Raw genomic sequence first — 23,703 nt, 5'->3', positions numbered from 1 at the left:
GCAGCATCATTTTTTGGTCAACTCTAATGTGGAACCACATTGGGAAGGCGATTCAGGGACATGCAGTTGACAATATAACAATCCAACATACAGTGGGCAACTCTGAAATCATCTGGTGGAGATTAACTCATATAAAAGGCATAAATACTAGACAGCATGGCGTTTCAATCTCCAAGACTTCTTTTGAAGAGTACTTATGGCAGACAGACTTCCTTTGAAAGACACATACCCTACGACTAAAGACATGTCACCAAGAGTATTGAAGAACCCAGCAGTGACATATATAGATGCTCTGTCCACAGCTTCTTTGTAAATTGAAGAAATAGATGTTTTGAGTCCATCGTTGTGGGGCAGCAGCTTGCACTTCTTGAACCATATATGAGTGGTCTGATGTGAATCATCACTGTGACCAATTCATAGCGACTCATTGCTCAAGAAGAAAAGCATCCAGGAAATCAATTTCCATTTGTTTGATTTACTTCCAAGTCCCTACTTCCAAACTGATGCAAAGTTCTCATTCTGACTTCTCGTCTTTTTCTCTTCCTCTTCTACTTTTTCTTTCCCTTCTTTTATTCCTGCTTCTGTTCTCCACAATTCTGCAGTTATCCATAGAGCACAAAATGGTGGAAGTTTTGGTGGATGAGACCAGAATTGATAATCCTGGGAAACAGTGTTCAAGTGTAGCATAACACAGTGCTCAGAGCAATGGATTGAGCATCAGGAGGCATGCGCACTTCAGCAAGTATGATGAGTGAGGGTGAAATACTTAACAGCTCTGAGGCTCCACCGTTCTGATTTCCTAAGAGTGAAAAAAACACCAAAAAAACTGCGTGTGTGTGTGTTCTATGGAAAAGTAATTTTAGAGATCAACAAAGCATCTTAATTAAATAAAAGCTCTGAGAGGTCCCACAGTAAAAAAAAAAAAAAAAAAAAAAAAAATCCTTCCAACTTTGTTCAATCCAGAGTTTTCCAAACCAACTGGACCTTAGAACCCTCTTTTGTGACTTCTATGAACATTCTGCAGGTGAAGCACACTGGGAGATGCTCCCAGTGATGTCCAGGATAGTTCCTTCACCTCTACAGGACCCCACACTTTCCCACTTTTCTCATAAAACTCAAACCACAATATAAATTGAGTGGCTAACTGAACATCAGTCAGCCTGGGAAGCAAGGCCTCTTTCTAATTTTTTTATAAATATTAAAATCAATTTATTATTAATTTTTCATTAAATTTCCCCCATTAACCTCTTCCAGCCTGCTCCGTCCTCCCCTGACCCAGAGGCCGCCTCTTTCTTTAAAAAAATAAAAATCACTGAGGGCTCAAGGGCTGGTCCACGAGGCAATACATGAGGTAATGTGAGACATGGACCATCTTGACGTGTCTCCAGGCAAGAGACCTAAAGGTAATTAGGTACCAGTGTTATTCAGTTACAGACAATAATCCCTGTCGGGAATGTGGGGTTTTAAACCAAGCAGCAGTGATATGCAGAGAAATATCACCCTGACAGCTTGCGTTGACTATCTCAGGTCTCCTCAACCAGGATGGCTGGCTAGGACCCTAATCTTCCAAGTGTTTGAGACCTTGGATAGATCAGCTGGCTGAAGGTTGGAAAGCGATTGGTTCATGCTGGAGATCAAAATTCAATCACCTTGTTATATGGATCTTTTGGGTTTACCACTAGGGGTCACTGAAAAGAGACTGGAGACCACCTTAATCTTTTCTAAATAATCCAGAATAGCCATGGTTTTGTGACAATGAGCAGGTTAGTGCTTCTCTAACTATAATGTGTGTATGAATAATCTGGGGATTGGGGGCAGATTCTTACCCAGTAGGTCTAGGGTGAGGCTGAAAATTCTACATTTTCACCAAACTCCTAGGCGGTGTTGATGCTGCTGGTGCTAGAAGGAGGCTATTTGGAAAAAATCCAAGGTCTCAGGAAATAGAGTTTACATCTCATCCAGGCTGGCGCATGTTTCTTTTTCTTCTCCTCTCCTTTTCCTCCTTCTCTCTCCCTATTCCCAGTTTCCTTCTCCTTCTTCTTTCCTCTCCATTCCTTCTCTTTCTTCCCTTCCCCCCTCCTCCTCCTCTTCTGTTGGTGTGTGTGTGTGTGTGTGTGTGTGTGTGTGTGTGTGTGTGCGCGTGCGCACCAGCTGTATTTTGAGCTCAATGTCTCAAAGGATACCTTCCCAAACATTTGTTATTATAGCTCTTCCTCATGACATCCAGCTTGGTGGCATTAATATTTATTTTTGAAATAAACATTTGAGAACCAGGGACATTGTAAACAGTTGCATGCATATTTCTTCTGAACTGTTTCTCTCCTTTTGCATACACTATGCTTTGTGTAAATAGACTAAGCTTGCCTTGAGCAACTGGTTCTGGCAGGCTTAGACCAGAATAGATGGTACATTATCTGTTCTTGGTGCTGGAAGCTATTTGATTTTATTATTCAACCCCAACTCTAAAGTTATTTTAATCAATAAGAAACCTACTTTGACTTTTTCAGAGCTGAGAAAAAAAAGAAAATTGTCACAAAGAATCCAAAGAGCCCCATTTTCCTTACCATGTGACAGCATACAGGAAGTAAAGGTGAGCGATATAGCAAATCGCTTTTGGTGTGAGATTTGTGAACAGACCTCCATGTAGATAAACAAATATTTTTTTCCAGTTATAATTGAGGAAATCTTGAAAAACATAGACTTTCATTTTTTTTAAAAAAGTACCAAAATACCACCATCAGAGATAACCAATGTTAACAATTTTGGGAGTTTCTCTAGTTTTTTTTTATATTTTCGTTGAACATCTATGAAATGCTGTTTTATACTTTAACTCGAGGCCCAATGCATGAAATTTGTGCAAGGGGCTCGGCCCTTACAGCTACAGCTGCTTGCCTTGGTCCTCACGGCCATGGTGGAACCTCTGCCCTTGAAGCCCCAGCTTCATCCAGAGGTTGTCTGGAAGGACGTCCGGTCTAATTAGCATATTACACTTTTATTATTATAGATGCTTTCATTTCACAATATAAGCAGTTTCCCATTTTCATAGATATTTTTCTACACCATAATTGTTAATGGTTTTGTGATCAACTATCCTATCTTCCATAATTTACTTAATCTTCTATTGTTGGATATTCAGGTTATTTTTAATCTTTCTCTTTAATAAAAAATATATACGAACACTCTTATACAGACATCTTTGCCCACACTTTTCATAATTTAGTTTGAAAAAGTTCCAAGATGTAGAACTGCCAGATCAAAGGTGTTTTTTTCCTTAAAATAAACTTGTTAGGATGACATTGATTAATGAGATTATGTAAGTTTCAAGTGTATAATTCTATCATACATCTTCTGAAGATTGCATTGTGTGCTCACCACCCAAAATTTAGTCTCCTTTTCTCACCATAAACTTGGCTCCCTTTACTCTCTTCAACCTCCCCGACCCCTTCCCACTGCCACAGGCGTTGGAAACGCTACTGCAGGACCATCTGGGAGAGCTGCCGGGGCCGGGGGGCAGCAGGCGCCGTGCAGGGGGTGACAAGTGGTCCGCAGTCAGATCACTCACACTGGAGTCAGTCCTGGAAGGTGGGATAATACTGGCTCCTACGCCATGAAGTTGTTTTGCAGGTCAAGTGACAGAATGTATGTAAAGCCTGACATGGTAGGTGTTTAACAAATGCCAGCTGTGGTCGTCGTCATCATCATCATCATCATCATCACCATCATCATCACCACACATTTTCCTTCATGTGCAGCGATAATTCCAGGGACTCTAAATGCCCAGTGGCTCCCAGAGCTGGCTTCTCCACTCTGCAGGGCCCCTGGCTGCGTCGGGGACTGGCAATGGCTGGCACACCTGGGCAGAGTGGACCTGGGCAGAGGAGGTAACAAGGCCGTTCTCCAGACCTGGCAGGGCTCATGACAAGCCTTTCCCAGAAGTGGAGGCTCAAGAGAAACCGGGCCAAGTGAAGTGGTCAGGGCTGCCGTGCTAACCGCTCGCTGCGTACCAGCAGCCTCTGAGGATAAGAGCTCAGGGACAGGGACAGCCTCTCCGCACAGGGACAGGCTCCCGCTGCCCGCAGAGCAGCTGGGGTCCCCGCGGGCAGGGCAGCAGGACCCCGGTGGGCAGGGCCCAGTGAAGCTGCCGCTGGGTTCCAGCTGCTGTGGGGAAGCTTTGAGGCGCCTCCCAGGGCAGGAGGGAGCAGATTCGGCCTGAGGATTAGCTGGGTTTCCTGCAAAGATATGCTGAAGGGAGAAATACCAATTTCTTCCTAATCTGCGTGGGTGTGTTTGGTGGACGGTCAGGGCGATGGGGCTTCCTAGGGATGAGCGTCTGGTGGCAGGAACCGTAGGGCAGGGCAGCTGCAGGTGGATGAGCTCCCCCCACGCCCTGCCCTCCTCTCTGAAGAGGGAGTGGGAGGGAGGGTCCAGGCACAGACAGTTCACAGGAAACGCGTGTGGAGCGCCAGGAGGAGGAAGGGTGTGGAAAGGGAGAGGGCTTCCATGAGACCCCCCAGCTTCCGTGCTGGGGGCCAGGCGGGAGGTCAGCCCTGCAGGGGAGAGAGGAGCCGAGCAGCGGGACACAGGCTCCTTCCCGATGGCCCCACGGGAGGGCCACACAGCTTCTCCTCCAGCAAAAACAAGTCCCGCCTTCACAGGGGCCCGGTGTGGGCTCGGGAAGGGGTGAGGCGGTGATAGGGACAGGTAGGGAGAAGTTCCTGTGCCCTGGGCACCAGCACCCCTGCTTGGGGGGACCCAGGGGAGGACCCAGCCCCAGGAGGGCGAAGGCCAGTGTCGCTCCCTCCCTGCAGAGGGGCCAGAGAGGTACCGGGTGCAGCAGAGGTCGGGGTTCTCAGGGCGGAGCTCCAAACCCACAAGCGCACCCTGGCCAGGTCTGCAGGCCCAGCAGGGGCTCAGGAGCGCACTTGGGAAAGGGGGGTGTGCTGCTCAGAGAACATTCTGTTTTCTCACAATGAGCAAGTTCTTCAAAAGTAGCTGAGGAAGACATGTAAATCAGAGGAGAGCCAACTTTTTCTCTCAAATGCCCGGAATAAAGATTTTTGGATTTGTGGGCCATACAGTCTCTGTTGCAACTACTTGCATTAAAGTTCCAAAGAGGCCACCGATAACAGACAAATGAGTAGTCATGACTGTGTTCCAATAAAACTTTATTTATACATACAGGGCGCTAGCTAGATTTGGTCCGTGAGTTATAGCCTGCTGACCCCTGATGTGACCTAAAACACTAGTTCCTCTTTTTGTTAGCACCAGAAATGAATGTAAGCCCATGGGTGATGGCTCTGTGGGCCCCGTGTTATGCCGACTTCAGATTGACCTGAAGCGCTCATCTCCGAGCCACCGTGAGCCTTGCCTTGGGGAAGGCCTGTGCCTCGCTGGATGCCAGCTTTCTCATGGGGATGCCAGCAGATCTGCAGGGCACATTTCATACCAGGTGTTCTCTTTGTAATTCATTGATTCATGTAGTGAAGCTATAGTTACAGCAAATTCACATGTGACACATCTGAGAATCTTAGCTCACATGAATTCTAAAAAGCTGGCTCATGGAATGTCGTGACCTAATTTACAAGCCGGCTATGGTAAGAAACAAAGTGGAATTTTAGTTTTTCAAAGAGGGGAAAGAAATCTTTGCCAAAAGTGTGTGAGACTGTAAAAAGACATAAAACAGATCCAAATCTATGGCAGGTTAAAGGCCCAACCTGAGGACCTAGCACCTTGCCTGTGCCCTCTCTCCTTCCCCAGAGAAGAGGCGAGATGGGCTCAATGATTGTCTCTCCTTTAAGGTGATGCATATCCATTCAGTACAGATCAATGGCAACAAAAGAGCTTAAACCGGTTGGGGGTTTATTTCTCTCATATGAAGAGGAGACTGGAACTTGACAATCCAAGTCTGGTGTGGAAGCTGTTTTGGTATCACCAGGGACCCGGGCTCATTTCCTTCTGCTGCTACATTTTAGGCCTATGATGTCCAACTCGTGGTCCACACCAGCTTCCCAAGCTCTATCTCCATTTCAGCCAGCAAAAAGGAAGAGGGGTTGGGGGTGGCACAAGGACACATGTCACTGGCCAGAGCCTGGCCACATCTAGTCACAGGTACAAGTGGGAAATGTAGACTTTTTAGGTGGGTAACAATGTGCTCAGATAAAAGCTAGGTTCTTTTCTATTTTAAAATATTTTTTTAAATTGATTTCAGAGAGGAAGGGAGGGAGAGATAGAAACAGCAGTGATGAGAGAGAACCATTGATCAGCTGCCTCCTGTGCGGCCCCTACTTGGGATCGAGCCTGCAACCCGGGCATGTGCCCTGACCAGGAATCCAATTGTGACCTCCTGGTTCATAGGTCGACGCTCAACCCCTGAGCCACACCGGCCAGGCAAGGGTGCTTTCTTTTGTTAAAAGAGGAAAATGGATATTGAGAGGCAGCCACCCACAGGGAAGACAGGTGTTAATCTAATAATGATGCAAAAATACTAGTATGTCGCTGAGTCCTGGGAAGTGCTGTGAATGAGAAACTGCTAAGCCTGGGGGGTAGAATGTCTGTGTGTGGAGAGCGGGAAGTAAGACATGCTGCTCAGAAGAGACTCAGCTGACACCGATGGATGGGTGGGTGTCATCCAGGGACAAACACAGGAGCACCACATGGGCATGTGCTGGGCATCGGGCCACAGCCCAGCAGGCGAATGCAGGCCAGCGCCGCGGCCTGGAGTGCGGGCAGAGGAGACGGCCGACACTGGGCTGGGAGGTGGAAAGGAACCAGATTATCAGGAGCTTTAGGAGCCATGTTGAAAACTGTGAGTTTTATTTTCTGTGCAACAGAAAGCCATTAACAGACTCTGAGTGGGAGGTTGGCTCCACCTGATTTATGTTTTCAAAACGATCGCCCTGGCTGCCTGCTGCATGGTGAGCGGGGCTGGGGCCCAAGGAGACCCCGTAGGAGGTGGCTCCCAGGTGGGAGACAGATGGGCGGGGACAGAGAGTGGGCGTAGAGCTGAGGGTCTTGGTAGGGGAATGGGTGTGGGGATGGGGCAGAGGGGTGTGATCTGGTGCCACTGGCCCAGACATCCTGTTTGGGGGAACATTACTCACCATGGGAGCCTCAATCCTTAGGAGACACGGGGTTCAGGCTGCTACTGAGGCTTCAGTTTTCCCGTTTGGGGTCAAAGGAAGAGTCACAAATAGTAAGATGCTTTCTCCAACCAGGCGTTTCTTGAATTTCTTCTTTAATCAAGTTAACAAGGGCCTAACTAACTCATGGTTCTCAACCTTCCTAATGCCTCGACCCTTTAATACAGTTCCTCATGTTGTGGTGACCCCCAATTTCATTGTTACAAATTGAACATCATTAAAGCATAGTGATTCATCACAAAAACAGTATGTAATTATATATGTGTTTTCCGATGGTCTTAGGCGACCCCTGTGAAAGGGTCGTTTGACTCCCAAAGGGGTCGCGACCCACAGGTTGAGAACCGCTGGACGTGTTACCTTGTCCACCTGGGTGGCTCTGAGCCCCCAGGGCAACACCAAAAACACCGGCCTGAAGGGAATGGGTGAGGCGCAGGGAGGAGCTCAGCCCCAGCCTCACACCGTCTTAGGTGGGGTGCTCTCTGGGGGCTCAGGCGACTGGCAGACTTATTCCAGACCCAGACTAAAACGTGTATTGACCGCGCCAGCCTCCGAGTTTCCAGCCTGGAAGAGTGTGGGCCCCTCCGAGCTTCCCGCATCGCCGCTTGGAAAGGAAGCTGCTTCTCGGAGTCACTAATCCCCCTGATCACAAGCCGCAGGCCTGTGCCTGTGAGGTCACTGCCGGACTCGGGCGAAGATTACAAGCTTAAGACAGAAACAAACTGTCACTTCCTTGTAAATCAAACAACACTGTGGAGCAAAGCGCAAGTTCAAAGGTCAGCGCTGACCTTTCCAAAATGTTTTCTTGGCTGTATTTTTCACTTATGCAAGTATCGCTGGAGAGGAACGCTAAACAAGCCGTAGTGAAGAGTTTTGTTTGTAGAGAGTTCTGGAGCGCCGAAATGAGCGCCCCCCATCACGTTCATGCAAACCTGGTCAAAAAGCGCCGCTTGGGGCAAGAGCACCAAAGACCATGGACCCGGACCGGAGCAAAGGACAGATATGGAACATTTGGAAAGTGCCCATCTGTGATTGGCACCCCCTTGTCACCTCTTGCAGCAGATGGTGCAGATGCCGCATTCCTTCACCATGCAGCGTTAGCTCCGATAGCAGAGCTCCCAGGGCCTGGCGAGCTGGGTGGGGGAATCACCGACGCCCAGCGCTGGGCTCCGGGCTGCAGGGATGCAATTATCCTGTGATAACCCGGCCCTTTGTTCTCGGGTGTCTCTCATCTACGCAGCCTTTTCTGGACGCCTTCCTTTCCCATTAAGCATTTATGCCCATCGAAGTCCTTCAGAAGTCACCGGGACTCTAAAAATTACAGGGGATGAATTTAAAACCACAGCTATTTTACCTACTTCTGGAAAACAAAAAATAAAAGCTGACATCTGGCAAGTTAGAAACTTCCCCTGGAACCCAAGTAACTGACTTTTATTTTCTCATCATGAAAGGGACGGATCTCCACTGGTGGCCTTTCTTATTTACACCACACACATGGCGATGGCTCCGACATCCCGTTCCTTCAGTATAAACAGAAAGGATGGCCTTCTGTGGAAGTTAATGAATCGAAAAACAAAGCTGTTCTGTATACCCACTCCTTCCACACGAATAAAAGAACTACAGTGCTCTGGGACTTGGGCAAAATAGTTGCTTTCAAATTAATTTTGCCCCCTTCTACTCTCCCCCTCTCCACTCCCCCCCCCCCTTTTCTAAGGAGAAAAAGAACCATTTAATCACCTTATAAGGGCAGAGAGCATTAGGGGAGCAGAGCAAGAGTCATGAAGCCCAGATCTTATTCTTGGCTCCGACTGGGGCTCGCTGGGCGATCCCGGGCTGTCCCTTCACCGAGCACCTCTGTTGATGCAGCTGTAATATGGGGACACAGATGTGTGTGTGTGTGTGTGTGTGCGTGTGTGTGGACCATGTGGGGCCTTTGGTGAGAGGTCCAAAGCTAAATGTGAGGTCCATTGTGCTGGCTGTGGGCTGTGTCCAGTTTGAAATGGCTGTTTGGAGTTCAGGAATTGGAAAGTGACCTGGTAGGTCTTAGATTGATAGCCAGTATATAGCCTGAGCCATGAGTGATCTCAGAGCTTCTGACTAAAGCAAGGTCACAAAATAGAGACCTCAGTCCATCCTCTTCTGTCCTCCTCCTTCAAACACTTCACTTAACTCCGTCCAGAGAGGATTCTTGTTCATGAGTGACGCAGAGATTTCACCTTTGATTGGCTCTCAACATTCCTTGGAGAAGTTCTTTGCTTTTCTACTTCTCCACATATGTGTCTCAGGTGTGCCACGATGGGGTCATTTCTGCCATTCACATCTTTTTTTTTTCTTTTTTTTGGGGGGGGGGCGGGGGTCTTTCTCTCCTGTTCTAGTCCCTTGTCCATTGCACTTGCCGCCAGAGTGAAACAAGAAATTAGCTACATTCTCTTGAAAAAATCCTGACCCCCCTCTCCACCGCCTGCAGGTGGGGTCCACACTTCTTTGCGCTGCCTTTCTTGATCCGGCTCTGAGACACTCCATCTCCTTTCCCCTCCTTCCTCACCTCTCCTCCTACCTCTTCCCAAGCAGCTCCAGGTCAGTAAACACATTGCATCTTGTCCTTGTGATGCCTTCATTCCCTTCCCTCCCAACCCCCTCCTTTTCTTTCTGGTGAACTCCTCCGCATCCTTCAAGGCCCAATTCAAATGTGATACACCAACGCTGCCCTTGGGGCTGCTCCCGCCTCTACCTGCAGGCACAGTTACCACCTCTTTCCACTGAGCCGTCCCTGCCCCTTTGAGAGTTTCTCCTTCAGAGGAACTACCGCACTGTAATGGAACTGCCTGCTCACATGCCCGTCTCCCTCCCTAAACTGTAAACTGCTCCTGGGCAGGAATCAGATCTTATTCATCTTTAGAATGCTACTTCCTGTTCAAGGCCAACAGAGGCTCAATAAACAAACAGGACAGGAATTCAAGTCTAGGGTCTGATAAATCTACTTTTTGGTTTTAGATTTTGAACTCATCCAGAAGTTGAAATCACCGATAACATACACATTTTCTACATTTGGGGGCCTAGGTAGGAATGCAAGCTCACCTTGGGGATTAATGCAGAGATGAAGGCACACTGCAGCACGAAGAGCTCCGTGTAAATGGAGAAGTCCTGCTTCAGACAGACTGCTTTAATGGAGAGAAGGTCAGGTGCACGAACTTGAGTAGTAACACCACTTTGGCACCAGGCCCTGCTCAGTCCTCCTTATGCGTTGTCCGTTGGGCCCCTCCAGCTTTCAAGGTGGGCATTGTTATTATTCCAAGTTTGCAGGTGGGGAAACTGACAGTGAGGTAGTTGCAAAGTCATGCAGCTGGTAAAAGGGGTGCGAACACAGGGGCTGATGCGAGGCAGGCACATTCCTGCTCTGCTGACTGCTTCCTCAGGGCAGGCTGGGAAAGGGATGCTAACAGCAGTTTCAGGAAACACTTACCATGTGTCAATTACTGTTCCATGTATTAATTTATTTAATCTTGACAATGACCCTGGGAGAGGTACAATTATTATCCTCATTTTACAGATGAGAAAACAGAGACAGCGTTAACAGTTTGCCCAGAGGCCACATAGCTAATAAGTGGCAACTCTGGGGTGGAAACCCAGACAGGCTGGCTCCAGAGACCATGCTCTTAACGACCCTGCCCGGCAGTCTCCCAGGAACCTGGGGACCAGGGTAGCTGTTCAGACGGGATCCAGAGCTGTGGGAGCAGGAGGAGTTTGGGGTTCTCAGACTCGTACTGAGGGCCATCAGCTCCAAGTCACTCTAAAGACACAATGCCTAGGTCAGAAGTGTTCTTGTCATGCAAACAGGCTTCAGGCCCAGCAGCCCTGACTTTTGGACGTCTGTTCTAGAATGTTCAGAGGCTCTGTTCTTGACGGGCCTGCAGTCCCTCTGCTCAGCCGAATCACTGTCCTCTCCAGCTTCCCTCTTGCACCTTCTCTCCCTCTGCTCCTCAGAGCTTCCCTCTACCTCCCGCCTGCTGATCACAGCTCCTCCTTTCCTGGGACCTCAAGTTGGCAGGCCCCCTGGCGGCCTCCCTTCCATGTGGACCTGACTCTGCATGATGACTCTGTTCACCTCTCCACTTCAGGTGAGCTACCGATCACTGCATTCTTTTTACTTTTTCTGCTTTACTTTTTCAGATCAGATTTGCTAAGTCTGATTCATCTTTTCAGGCTCGGCATGGCATCGGTTGTTGGCCAACCTTTGCCCAGACATAAGGACCTGAGCCAGTGTTGGGGAGATGGGCAGGGACAAGGGGGAGTAGAGTGCAGAGCAGAGACGCAATGGCCACCCAGGGGGTGAAGGCAGAGTCATCCCCTTTGAAGGGGTGGCCACTGGGATGGAGGCGTTGGGTACAATACCAGGGGTGTGAACACATCTGTCCCACATCACCACCTGCCCCACTCCAGAGCCAAGGAATGTTACTCTCACACTAGAAGCAGGGGTCTTCCTAGGTTAGTATCTATAAAACTGGCAGATTGGGTCCGGTCCCAGCAGAAGCCGATGGCCCAGGCAAGCAGGGTGGGGTGCAAGAGGTCAGTGAAGGAACTATTTACAGAGCTGTGGGTGGGCAGGATGAAAGGAAGCCAATGAGGGATGGTGACGCATCGGAGAGCCATGACATCTCCAGGCCTCGAGGGTGGGCCAGGGAGTGCCCACTGGGCCACAGAGCGCTGGAGGCATCGCTGCGGCTGTTTCTCGGGGGATGGCCACCTGACAGCCAGGAGGCATCCGGGGAAGGCATGCAGCCTCTGCCCACCTGTGATTCAGCCGGCAGGGAGCCAGGACGGTCAACACTCCCCTCCTTCTCCTCCTGCCCTTTGATCGACTGCCAGGGCCTCTTGCTGGCGGAGCCACACTGGAGCCAGAGGGCAAAGAGGCCTCCAGAGCGTCATGCAGGGCACAGAGCATGGTGAGAAGCTGAGTGACACAGGGACCCTCTGCACTTCCCTCTCGTGTCCCTGGATAAACGGCACTAACTTGGTGCCCAGGAAAGTAGCATATTCTCTGCTCATTATATTTCACATGTTCTTAAGTGAAAGGAAATCCCACGGTTGTAATCCCGCACCCTGGAGTTTTGGGTATGTTTTCCTGGGATCCCATGAGAATCTCCACCTCAATGGAGAGTAGTTGAATGTTCCTGTTATTCCAAAAAGGAATAAGTGCTGAGAAGAGCGGGACACACAGACCTGCTAGGGACTCACCATCCAGCGAAGGGCATGAGCTGAGAGGGCACGCGCCTTCCCAGCCAGCGGTGGGCACATCGGCACCTCGGGGTGGCAGGGGATGGTCACTGACAGCAGGAGTCAGACCCGAGGCTTCCAGAACCCAAAGTGCAACCAGGAGAGAACGGGAAAGAGGGGACATGCTGGACAGAATTTAGCATGAATGGACGGAGGTGAAGCTTCTCCGTGTGGTGGAACAGGGGTACACAGAAATAAAGTTCTTTGTTAAAAAAAAAAGAAAAAAAGATTTTTCTTGTACAGTTGCCTTTGGGAGTAGCATGTTCTATACCCACAGCGAAGTCTGTTGTTTCCGTTGTATGCTTGAATCCTGAACTATAGTGTAACTTTGGCCCTTCCCATATCTGCGTTTCCTTTAGGACAGAGCTATTCCCAGAGGAGGAGTTTGTCCTGACTTAGAAGGTGTTAATTGATGTAGTGTTCAAGTCTATAAAAGCTGATGATAGAATAAGATATGGCACTCAGGGAGAGTTGCTGCATTACTTTATCTTTGAAGGCCCCAATGAAGGCATGTTTAGATAAAAATACCTCCCAGGGAGCGAAAATGTACTGGCCTCGAGTCCCTCTCTTCCCACCGCTCTCGCATGTTCACACACAGGGGAGACCGCCCGGGACGCTTGGTGTTTAGTTGTTCTAGAAGCTGGTGGGAGGCGGGGAGGTCGAAGGTCCTGGCATTTGCCTCTCATTTATTTCCTTCCACTTTCCCAAGAGTGGGAGAAAAAATATTTGCGAACTTTGTGTTATTAAAAAGTTCGTGCTGTCCGCTCTGCGCCTACCTATAGGCCTCTCACTGCTCGGCCTGGGAATGAGCTCCCACCTGCGGGCGGAGTCAGTGAGCAGGTTCGGGTGTGGCAGGCAATAAACGCTGCGCGAGAAGCTTCTCCTCCAGGACGCTGACAACCTGCGGGGCCCCTTGCTCTTCCTCCTGCTGCAGCGGCCACTGTGCTCACAGCAGCCCGAGGGCGCCACTCTTTTGAGGGCCTCTCTCCTCCGTCTCTCTGTCTCTCCGTCTCTCTGTCTGTCTGTCTCTCTCCCTGACACACTATTAATACTTAACAGGGTGTGGCTGGTGTTTTCCTAACCATTGAGGCCTCCAAGCCTTCGTCGCCTCCCCCAGGTCAGTGGTGACGGAACACATGACAGTCTGCGGCTGATAACCTCCCGCTTGGTCACTAACACTCCCTCCTGATCTCAAGGAACGGAGCTGTTGCTTTTTCTTCAGTCTCCTCCGCAGTCATTTCACACCGCAGGTCCCAACATCAGTGCCATGGGCCCTGGCCAGAGTTTAAAAACACAATGAAATAAAATAAAATAAAATAATAAAATAAAATAAAATAAATAGAAAACACTGGACTCTGCTGCAAACATGGAAGTAAATGTGAGGATGGGTTTGCGCTGCCCATTTGGTGTGAATGTGCTGGCTTGGGGGTGAACGTATGTCTTCCTGTGGGCCGCTGCGGAGTGCTGAAGCCAGGGAAGCAAGGTCACTGAAGGGCACAGTCCTCATGGTCAGCCCAGCTTCTGCCACTAAGGCTGGGCCGCAGGCGTCTTGTCAGGAGCAGGCCTTTGGGATCCTTGTTTAGCTCCATGTTTCCAATTTCTCAAAAACATTTCCATCCCTAATCCCATGCCCCAGTGTGCTGCTCACCCCCACCTGCTGCCTCCCTGCCCCCATGCCCCGTCACCCTCTCCCCGACACACCCCGGCTGCAGACCTCAGACATGGCCTCGCCGGGAGAGCCGCTGGGGTCCCTCCTGAAGTCGACTGGATCGTGCTGTTCAGGGAACTATTGAAGAGGTGGACCTGGGACAGATTTCAAAGGAAGGCTTCCGTTCTCTCTGTCCTCTCCATATTCTCTCTCTCCCAGCCCACACCTGCAGGCGAACCCCATGCGGGGCCTTGGGGCTGTGCGGCTAGGAGGGCATTACTCACCTTCTGGGCCACAGAACCCACCGCCCCCAGGTGAGCACCCCTCTGTTCTGTTCATTCAACCTGCTTCTAAAAGGTGCATGAAATCCCATCATTTGAGCAAGCCTAAGAGAGAATTTAAGTTAAAAAGACCAGTAATTTAAAAAAAAAAAGACCAGTAATAGGACAAAATGCCATCAAATAATCATAACTTCTCTCAACAGGCATTTATGAAGCAACTGTTGTTCTGCGTCAGGCATAGGCTGGGTGCCAGGCACTGGGCTGGGTAGACAACAGGGAAGGAAACACACCAGCAACTCCAGGGCAAGAAATAATTATGATGTGATGTGATACTTGCCTCCATCGGTGTGGGATCAAATGCTGTAGTTCCTCCGAGACAGGAAATGTGGCCTGACCTGGGAAATGGGAAAGGATTGCCAAGGAGGGGGCCCTGGAGCGGGGTCTTGAGGGTTGGGGAGCATGGAGCTGGCTGGAGAGGAGGCTCTAACGTAGACTAAGGCTGGATTATAAAGAGCTTCGTGGCCCGATTCAAGAGGCTGGATTATCCCCAGGACAATCGGGAGCCAATAATAGTCTTACAGCATTAGATCGATCTGACTCAATTCTAACAGTCTTCTCCTCCGCTCCCACCTGGCAAACCAGCCCCCCCCCGCCCCCAAGCTGTGTTGCTCATGCAGCGTTTCGCTGAAGGCTCAGTTCTGTAATCTAGATTTACCACTCACAATGGACATGCTCCCTTCAGGTTACACTGCAGAAGGTTAAAAGTGACGAGAACTCATGTACTGTTTCGAGTGGGTAGGTACCAGCATAAGGACAGAACAGAACAGAAACTTCAGAAAGAGATTCTAGTATATTTCAGAATGTAGTCATAACACACCCTAAGAAAAAGGATGTATAAGTAGTGTATTTGCAAATGAGGTGCCATTCCAAATGTAACCCAAGTACATGTCCCATGTGGTTTTCACTGTCACATCCAAAGAAAACACATTCCGTTTAATATGCTCTAAAGAGTGATGGAAATTTTACAATAGATTTTCTTACAATTCATTCACAAACTTTAGAAAACTTCCAAAGATCTTCTCTAGAAATATTTCAGTGCTCACAGCAGCCACCAAATCTCTGTCCCCCTCTCCCCCGTGCAGCCTCCTCATTGCTGCCTCACTCTCTCCTTCAAACTCCCCTCCCTCCCACCCGGGACCACAGTGTATGACCACGAGGACTTTGGCTTCCACCTGCTTGCTCCCTGTCCGGATCTCTCTAGACTGACCAGAGCATCTAGAATGCTCTCCCTGGTCATCCCCTGCTCCCTGTGGGCAAAAGCCTGTGGCAAGCCCCTGGAAATGAAATTGTCTTCTCACTGCAATAGAAAAACTCATGGAGAATTTGGGGGAATAAAATTCTCCACTGTGTTAACAAATCAGGAAGGAAGGCTTGCTCAGTAATTGATGGCTGACACTACAGGTTAAGTATTCGGGGGGAAATGTTAAATTCCTACCTCACACCAAATACATTCCAGATGCTTTGAAAAATTAAATGTATAAAATAAGATCCTAAATAAACTATAAACATCCAGATAGTCATCTAGTTGCATAAAAATGAAGAAAGGAATCATAAAACCAAAGGCCTTTGCGATCACGCCGTAGAAATATAAAGTTCTGTATGTCATGAAATGCCACAGACATTTTTAGAAATGAAAGCTGGAGGAATATTTGCACCTGTTAATAACAGACAAATGCTTTTTCTTGCGAACATAAAAAAAAGCTATTAAAAAGCTGTTGGGGTCCAGCCCCAGCAGGTCCAGGGGTTCCCAAAGGTGTGGACGGAGTTGGTGAAGAATGAAGGACACGGAGGAAGCATTCAGTTGATCCTCATAGCCAGGTTCTTTTTTTATTGTCCTGTTCCATGTCAGTGAGTTGGAAGACCTCAGAATATATCTGCAGTCCAATCACTTCTCATCACTGCTCCTGCTGGACTCTGGTCCAAGCCACCATCATCTCTACTGGATTGTTGCAGGAGCCTTCTGCTGGTCTCCCTGCTTATCCATCCCCTCAGCCCTGTGTGGTTAGTCCAGGAGTCACAACCTTTTCTGTAAAGGATCAGATAGTAAATATTTTAGGCGTTGTAGCATGTAAACAGCCACAGATAACATACAAATAAAATTTGAATTTCACATTATTTTCATGTGCCACAAATATATCTTTTTCAGGTATCCTATCTATTAAAAGAGAAAAATGGTAATTGGCGTACGACGATACCCTTTTCATTGGCTAATCAGGGCTATATGCAAATTAACTGCCAACAAGATGGTGGCTAATTTGCATATGTAGGCACAATGCAGGGAGGCGAAAGGGAAAGCAGGAAGAAGCCCCCTGCCACTGACAGTGATCGGAAACCCAGGGGGGAGCTAAGAGCTGGGGGGCAGGGCAAAGGCGGCCCTGGGGCCGCCTTTGCCCTGCCCCCCAGCCATGATCGGAGAATTAGGTGCCTTTTCCGCCCTGGTCAGTGATAGCAGGAAGTAGGGGTGGAGCCAGCGATGGGAGCTGGGCACGGTCGAAGCTGGCAGTCCCAGGAGCTAGGGGTCCCTTGCCTGGGCCTAAAGCGGAGCCCACGATCGCGGGGCCGCTGCAGCTGCGGGTCCCCGCTGCCCGAGCCGGATGCCTCAGCCAGAGGCGTTAGGCCTGGGCAGGTGCGGAGCCTGCAACCGCGGGGAGCTGGGGGTCCCCTGCCCAGGCCTGACACTTCTGCTGGAGGCCTCAGGCCTGGTCAAGGGGCCGATCCGGTGATTGGTGATCGGAGGGTGATGAGAGTCAACTCCTCTGGCCGAGGCAACAGGCCTGGGTGGGGGGCGGAGCCGGGGATTGGGGGGATATGATGGTCCCCTTGCCCAAGCCTGAAGCCTGGGTCAGAGGCGTCAGGCTTGGGTGCGGGGGGGGGGGTGGAGCAAGCGATCAGAGGGAGATGGGGGTCCCCTGCCCAGGCATGATTCCTGGGCCAGAGGCCTCAGGCCTGGGCGGGGGCCAGAGCCAGTGATCGGGGGGAGATGGGGGTCCCCTGTCCAAGCCTGACACCTCTGGCGGAGGCGTCAGGCCTGGGCAAGGGGCCGATCAGGCGATCGGAGGGTGATGGGGGTCTACGCCTCTGGCCGAGGCATCAGGCCTGGGCAAGGGGCAGAGCCAGCAATTGGAGGGGTCTGGGGGTCCCCTGCCCAGGCCTGACGCCTGGGCCAGAGGCATCAGGCCTGGGCTGGGGGCAGAACCAGTGATGGGGGGAAATGAGGGTCCCCTGCCCAGGCCTGACGCCTCTGTCTGAGGCATCAGGCCTGGGCAAGGGGCCGATCCTGCAATTGGAAGGTGATGGGGGTCAACGCCTGAGGGCTCCCCCCCCACACACACCCAGTGCACGAATTTCATGCACTGGGCCCCTAGTTAAAAAATATAAAGACTGTTCTTCTGCCTCAGGCTATATTAGAACAGATGGAGGACCGGGTTTGGGGCACAGGTTTGCAGACCTCCCTGATCTGATCATGGAGCAGCAGACAATTCTTGTAAACCTGCCAGGTCATCATCCTCAGCGACCGGCCTGCCCTTCGACTCTCATTTCTCTGTGCTTCCCGGAAGACGACCTTCGCGGCCTCTTCCCCCCCCACCCATGTTACCCACAAGGCTCCACGCTTGCCCTGCATAAAAGCCCACGATGGCACTGGCTTTTGAGAAAAGAAAAAAAGCTTCTGTTATGAGGTTGACTGCCAAGGAGACAGGAGGCTCGGGTGTGTCTCCCTGATCCGGGATGCCATGTGGAATTTTAAGGGGTTCAGCATGGGATCTTCCTGGACAACAGACCCACCCCGTCTGATAGGGTTCCAGCCATGTGCTGTCCTTCCTTGGTGGGGGGGGGGGGGGGGCGCTTAAGGGTTACACGTGGCTCGTGAGTGGTATTTCCAAGTTTTAAATTTGGTTTCAGTTCTTGTTAGGAACAGGATAGGGCCAGTTTGAACTGTTCTGTTACTGTCACTTCTCTGCACCCACATGGAAGCACCCACAAGACTCCTACCTCTGAGTCGTGGGCTTGCAGCCTGTTCTCTGAATCCCCATGTCCTAAATATCTGCCTGCATCTGCCCCCCCCCCCCCCCCCCCGCCCTGTGACTCTCCCCTTAAGGGCTACCTTCCTAGGGCGAGTCCTTCCCCAGATACTGCATTGAAACAAGCAGGGCAACTCCTCCCTCAGCCGCATCCTTGCCTCTCCCTGCTCTGCTGGTCCCCATGGCTCCGCTGCCTCCTCGCCTGCTGTGTTTCACCTGAGTGTTAGTGTCTGATTCCCTGCACTCCTACCCCAAAACTAGAGTGGAAGTGTCACCAGGCTAGAGATCGTCATGCCCTCAACTTCCAGAAAAGTGTCTGATGTGTAGCAGTAGGCATTTCATGAAGATCTTTGAAATGAATGAATGAATGAGTGAGTGACTAGTTCCCATTATTCTGCTGGTCTGTGATTGGAAATGAGTGTACTCACTGCTGTATGTCTCAGGAGAAACAATATGTAATATTCGGTTCAGCCAACTGACTGTTGGGATTAAGACACATCTGAGACCTGAAGACTAAGATTGGCCATTTCTGATCAGCTGTTCTCCAGGCTCTGTGAGTCATGGCGACCAAGATAAATAAACACCCTCTCATCATCGGCGTGTATTTGACTCAAGGAGCAGGACCGATCTTTCATACCCTCCTCCGTACAATATTATTATCTTCTTAACAATCATTTGTAATCCGTTTTCTTCATTTGTTCTTTAGTTCCAAAACAATACTTTAAAAAGAACAGTAAAATTCAATGTAAAGACATGAAAATAAAATATTTATTATTAGTTTAGTAAAATATTTTATGCATAAAGTAAAATCTGCACTCAATGAAGAGCTATTCCTCAAAGTTTGTACTGTTTTAAAATTTAAACACAGAAAGTCCAAGTGGTCACCTGGAGTAACAAAATTAAAGTAACTTATGTTCTGCTTCTTCATCTTCACAGTCTGGAGCTGTCACTGTTTCCTGCCAACCTGCCGCTTACACTCAGGGAGGTGGAGCACCACCAGGGCTGCACATGGACCTGCTCTCTCTAAGCCAGCCCAGAGGACTCCAGACCCACCCAGAGGCCTCCAGATCCACCCAGAGGACTCCAGACCCACCCAGAGGACCACCCAGAGGCCTCCAGACCCACCCAGAGGCCTCCAGACCTGGGGATCTTGAAATGCCTAGAGCTGAGCCCACAGGTGCTGGAGGTGGACTGTGTTGGTGGGAGCGCGCCACAGTAACCTCATGCACAATTCTAGTACAATGTCATTAAAGGATACGCTGTAAAATGTGCTGATTTGAGCTTACTTCTATGTTATTAAAGCTCAGCAGTCACCACAGCAATTGGTTAGAAAGACAAGTTTGTTTCCAAGGAGGAATATTTTCCCACTGGCATTGCTTAGAATGCTAGCACATGGAGAAAAGGAAAAAGCCAACCAGGCCTGGGGTGGACTTTCCGGCTGTTTTTAACTTCTCTCAAACAATCCATCCCGTTGAGCTTCGGATTGGACCCCTCCCCTGACCGGGATCAGCCCAAAACCTCAGCCTATCGGATGGTGCTCTAACCAATGGAGGTTTTGATCATGTGCCCCAACATGTTCTGTCTGTGTGTGCTGTTATAATAGCTTCTGGAAGTCAGGGTGTTAAGCCAGCACGTTGGGCGAAGAAGGCGAGACTGCAGGGTGTCTGCTGAGCGAGTCACAGCATGGAGTGTGGGGTGAGGCGGTGCCAGGAGGTGGTGTTCACTGGAACACGCCCAGGGGGTGACTATATAAAGCAACGCTGCCAGGCAGGGCGCAGCTCTACTCTGATGCCAACGTGGTAGGGTGGGCAGCCAAGGGAAGACTATATAGCTATGAAAAGTTACTTTTCCAACTCTCCAAATTGTGTCCTTAAAACAAATGCTGCTAACCTGTCAACCCCCTGGATGTGCTCCCCCAAACCATCCCTTCCCAGATGTGCTGCAGGCAGACCGTGCGGGGCACTTCGCACATACTGTTTGTAGTTCCTACAGGTTCTGTACGTATGCCCATCTCACAGGTGAGAACGCCAGCTCTCATGGGGCATCTGGGGACTGAATTCCGCTTGGGTAAGATTCCAAAGCCCCTGTTCGCCTCCTCCCTGCTCCCCACACCTGTGTGAAGGGCTTTCTTGAGAAAAACATTTGTGCTTTGGAACGAGCGCCCCACACAGGCAGGTCGGCAGCTGCCCGGGGGAAAGCATATTAAGCATATTCTGACCAACAGAGCAGAGCCGTCCGAGGAGCACGGGCCAGCAGAGAAGGTGGCCAGACCCTCAGAGGCGAGAACGGAGGCAGCGGCTGGGTTCCTGCCCATCAGGACCGCTCTCTCCCAGGAGGGCTGGAGGGGCACCAGCCTGTCAGCCAAGCCCTTGGGATCAGTCAGGCTCCAGCAAGGGGACAACCCCCCTCCCCCCCACCCCCCCCATCCCCCTTGGCTGTAGGAAGACATGTGCTGCTCCCATTGTGAGACCCAGGCCCATGATGGGGACTGTTTCAGGACCTACTGAGGCAGGCCTTGAAACAGGAAATGGAGCGAAATGGGGTGGGGGACGGAGGGCAATGGGGGCAAGGGAGGAGACCGCCTTTTGGACTGTGGGGGAAGGAGGCAGAGAGCCCACAGGGCGCCTTGGGGCTGCTAGGGCTCCAGAGCGAGAAGGGCTGGGTTGAAATCCGGTTCTGCTGTGGGATTTCCAGCACCTCCCTTAACCTCTCGGATGTCCTAGTGGCAAACATCGGCTCGTGAGCCACATGCGGCTCTTTGGCCCCTTGACTGTGGCTCTTCCACAAAATACCACGTGTGTGCGCGCACACGTACAGTGCAATTGAAACTTCGTGGCCCATGCGCAGAAGTTGGTATTTTGTGGAAGAGCCACACTCAAGGGGCCAAAGAACCGCGTGTGGCTCGCGAGCCGCAGTTTGCCGACCACTGTCCTAGACGTGAGAGGGGCCTTGCGGCCTGCAGGCTGACTGTGAGGGTTCCCTAGATGTTTGCAACTCCTTTAGCATGGGGCCTGCCTCTTACCAAGCAATCCAGAAGGTAGCTGTTCTTTTCACTGTTACTATGACTCTCTTGCGTTGAAGACCTTTAAAGCCTGTTCTCTAATGCCCGTTATCCAAATACATTCCAACTCTTCGAGTCACTTTTGGATTCAGGGACTGGGAAGTGATTTGTGCTCAGAGAACATTCTGGCAAGGACGTTGGGAAGCGGTTGTCTTGGACAAGGCTGAGGCCCTCCATCTGTAAAATGGGCTTGATAACAGGACTACCTCTTGTACGGCAGCTGGGATTCAAGAGAATAATCCATATTTTAGCACCGTGTCTGGCCCATAGAAAATCCTTCCGAATGATAGCAATTACCTTGATTATTTTAATTAATCATATCATCGTTACCGTAGTAGCTTTAAATTTTGGAATCTGAAGTCAGTTTTTGTTTTTCCAATTTTGTTACCAGACCTGCATAGTTTTTTGTTCACTCACTGATTTCCGTTTCCCCTGAGACAACTTGTTAGTTAATTTTGTTAGTTAATTAACAAATGTGTCCTGAGGGTCCCTTGGCGCTGCGTCAGGGCAGCGCTAGTCCTGTGAGCCTCCTGGCCACGGGGAGCTCAGGCCTGCTTTCCCTTCCTTTCCATCCAGCAGAGACTTGAGGCAGCGGGTCGTCACTGGGGCTGATTTTGCTCAGGCCACATCTGGAGGCACTTTTTTTTGTCACAGTGAAGTGGGGGGTGGCTACTGTCCTCCCCAGGATGCCGCTAAGCACCCTAAAATGCACAGGACAGTCCCCCCAGCAAAGACGTGCTTCGCCCAAGTGTCCATAGTGCCGAGGCTGAGAAACCCTGGCCTGACCTCCGTCCTTCCTGCTCCCTGCGCCCGAGAAATGCCGGGGGCAGGCTCTGCTGATGCTGGTCTGTCGCACCAGGCACTGTTTCTGAGAAAAGCAAGTTGTGGGGATTGCGTAGCTATCTTTTCCCTTTTGCAAAGAACAAAATCACAGAGCGCCAAGGACTGGAGCACTCCCTCCTTCCGACTGGGTGTCCCCCCTCTGGCTTCCGTGCCCTGGCTGGGGGTGGAGGGAGATGGGGGCGAGCATCACCTCAGCTAAAGCAACCTTTTCCGCTGGAATCAGACTTTGAAGGAATGCACAGAACATGAGCGCGGAGGACTGCGTGCCCAAGCCGCGGAGGGGGAAGGGATTGTGTTTGGTGGGCCGATGCTGCTGAACTTTCAACCCTTCTTGGCAATGTTTGCTGGTCAGAAAGAAAAGCCAGCTGTACTTGGACGGCACTTTACACAAACAGACAACACAGACTGTTATCTCCTAAATTGGAGGCTTTCTGCAATGTCTTCTCCTGTGGGCACTGGGCTCGGCAGGAAGACCACCCACAGACAAGCACACTGCAGCTCCCAGGAGGGCCTGTAACCACCCACCGCTCTCACCACCTGTGCTGGGCCGGGTTATCAGATGTGAAGGAGCCAGTTAATAACTGTTTATAAGCTATAAATGCAAGTGGTCATGGCAGGGAGCTGATGAACATTTTGGGAGCAAATTATTTGTGTAGCTGACTGTCATTTGCACTCCTCTCAGCAGCTTGAAAGTATGTGTTTCAGGTTACAGGACGTCTAGATGGCTGTTTGCAGCGAGGGTTCCTATGGAAGTGCCGCCGGGGATCTCGGTTCAGGCCACAGGCAGTGACAACAGCCCTGAACATTTTCAGCTTTCCTGGTCATCAGATCTTTTTGCTTAACTCTGTTTGGGGGTTAAAGGGTAATTCCAAAACTAGACCTCCCTAAATATTTCATGCGCTTTGGAGTCTCGAATCTCAATTTTGGGTTGAAATGCACAGACAGAGTCATTTTAAAAGTGAACTGTTACAAGCTCCATTAGTTTGGGTTGGTGTTTTTTGTTTTTTTTCCTGCTGAAAGTGAGGACAGGAGGCTGCATTGAAACAATTGCAGGTCCGGAATTGAGCCTTTGGGGCTTGCACAAAAGAAGCATTTCAGTAAACAATATGGTTGCTCAAGAGCCACCCAGGCTTCCTCTGATGGGCAGTTACTGGATTAAAAGGCTAAAAAGAGAGTGTGGGAAATGGACATTTAAATAACAAAAGTGACATCTGTTTTTTCACCTGAGATGTCTGGGAGGGGGAAGCGCTCCCTGGCCCAGCTCCACTTCTCCTTCATCATCCCTGGGAAGCCAAGGCTGGCAACTGGGCATGAGCAGAAGTCTGAGCCACTAGTGTGGGGCGTGGGGATGGCTAATTTCAGGCGATGTTGGGGTGGGGTG

This window comes from Myotis daubentonii, chromosome 11 (genome assembly GCF_963259705.1).
Source record: "Myotis daubentonii chromosome 11, mMyoDau2.1, whole genome shotgun sequence".
Classification (NCBI taxonomy): Eukaryota; Metazoa; Chordata; class Mammalia; order Chiroptera; family Vespertilionidae; genus Myotis; species Myotis daubentonii.
This window is presented reverse-complemented; position numbering follows the sequence as displayed.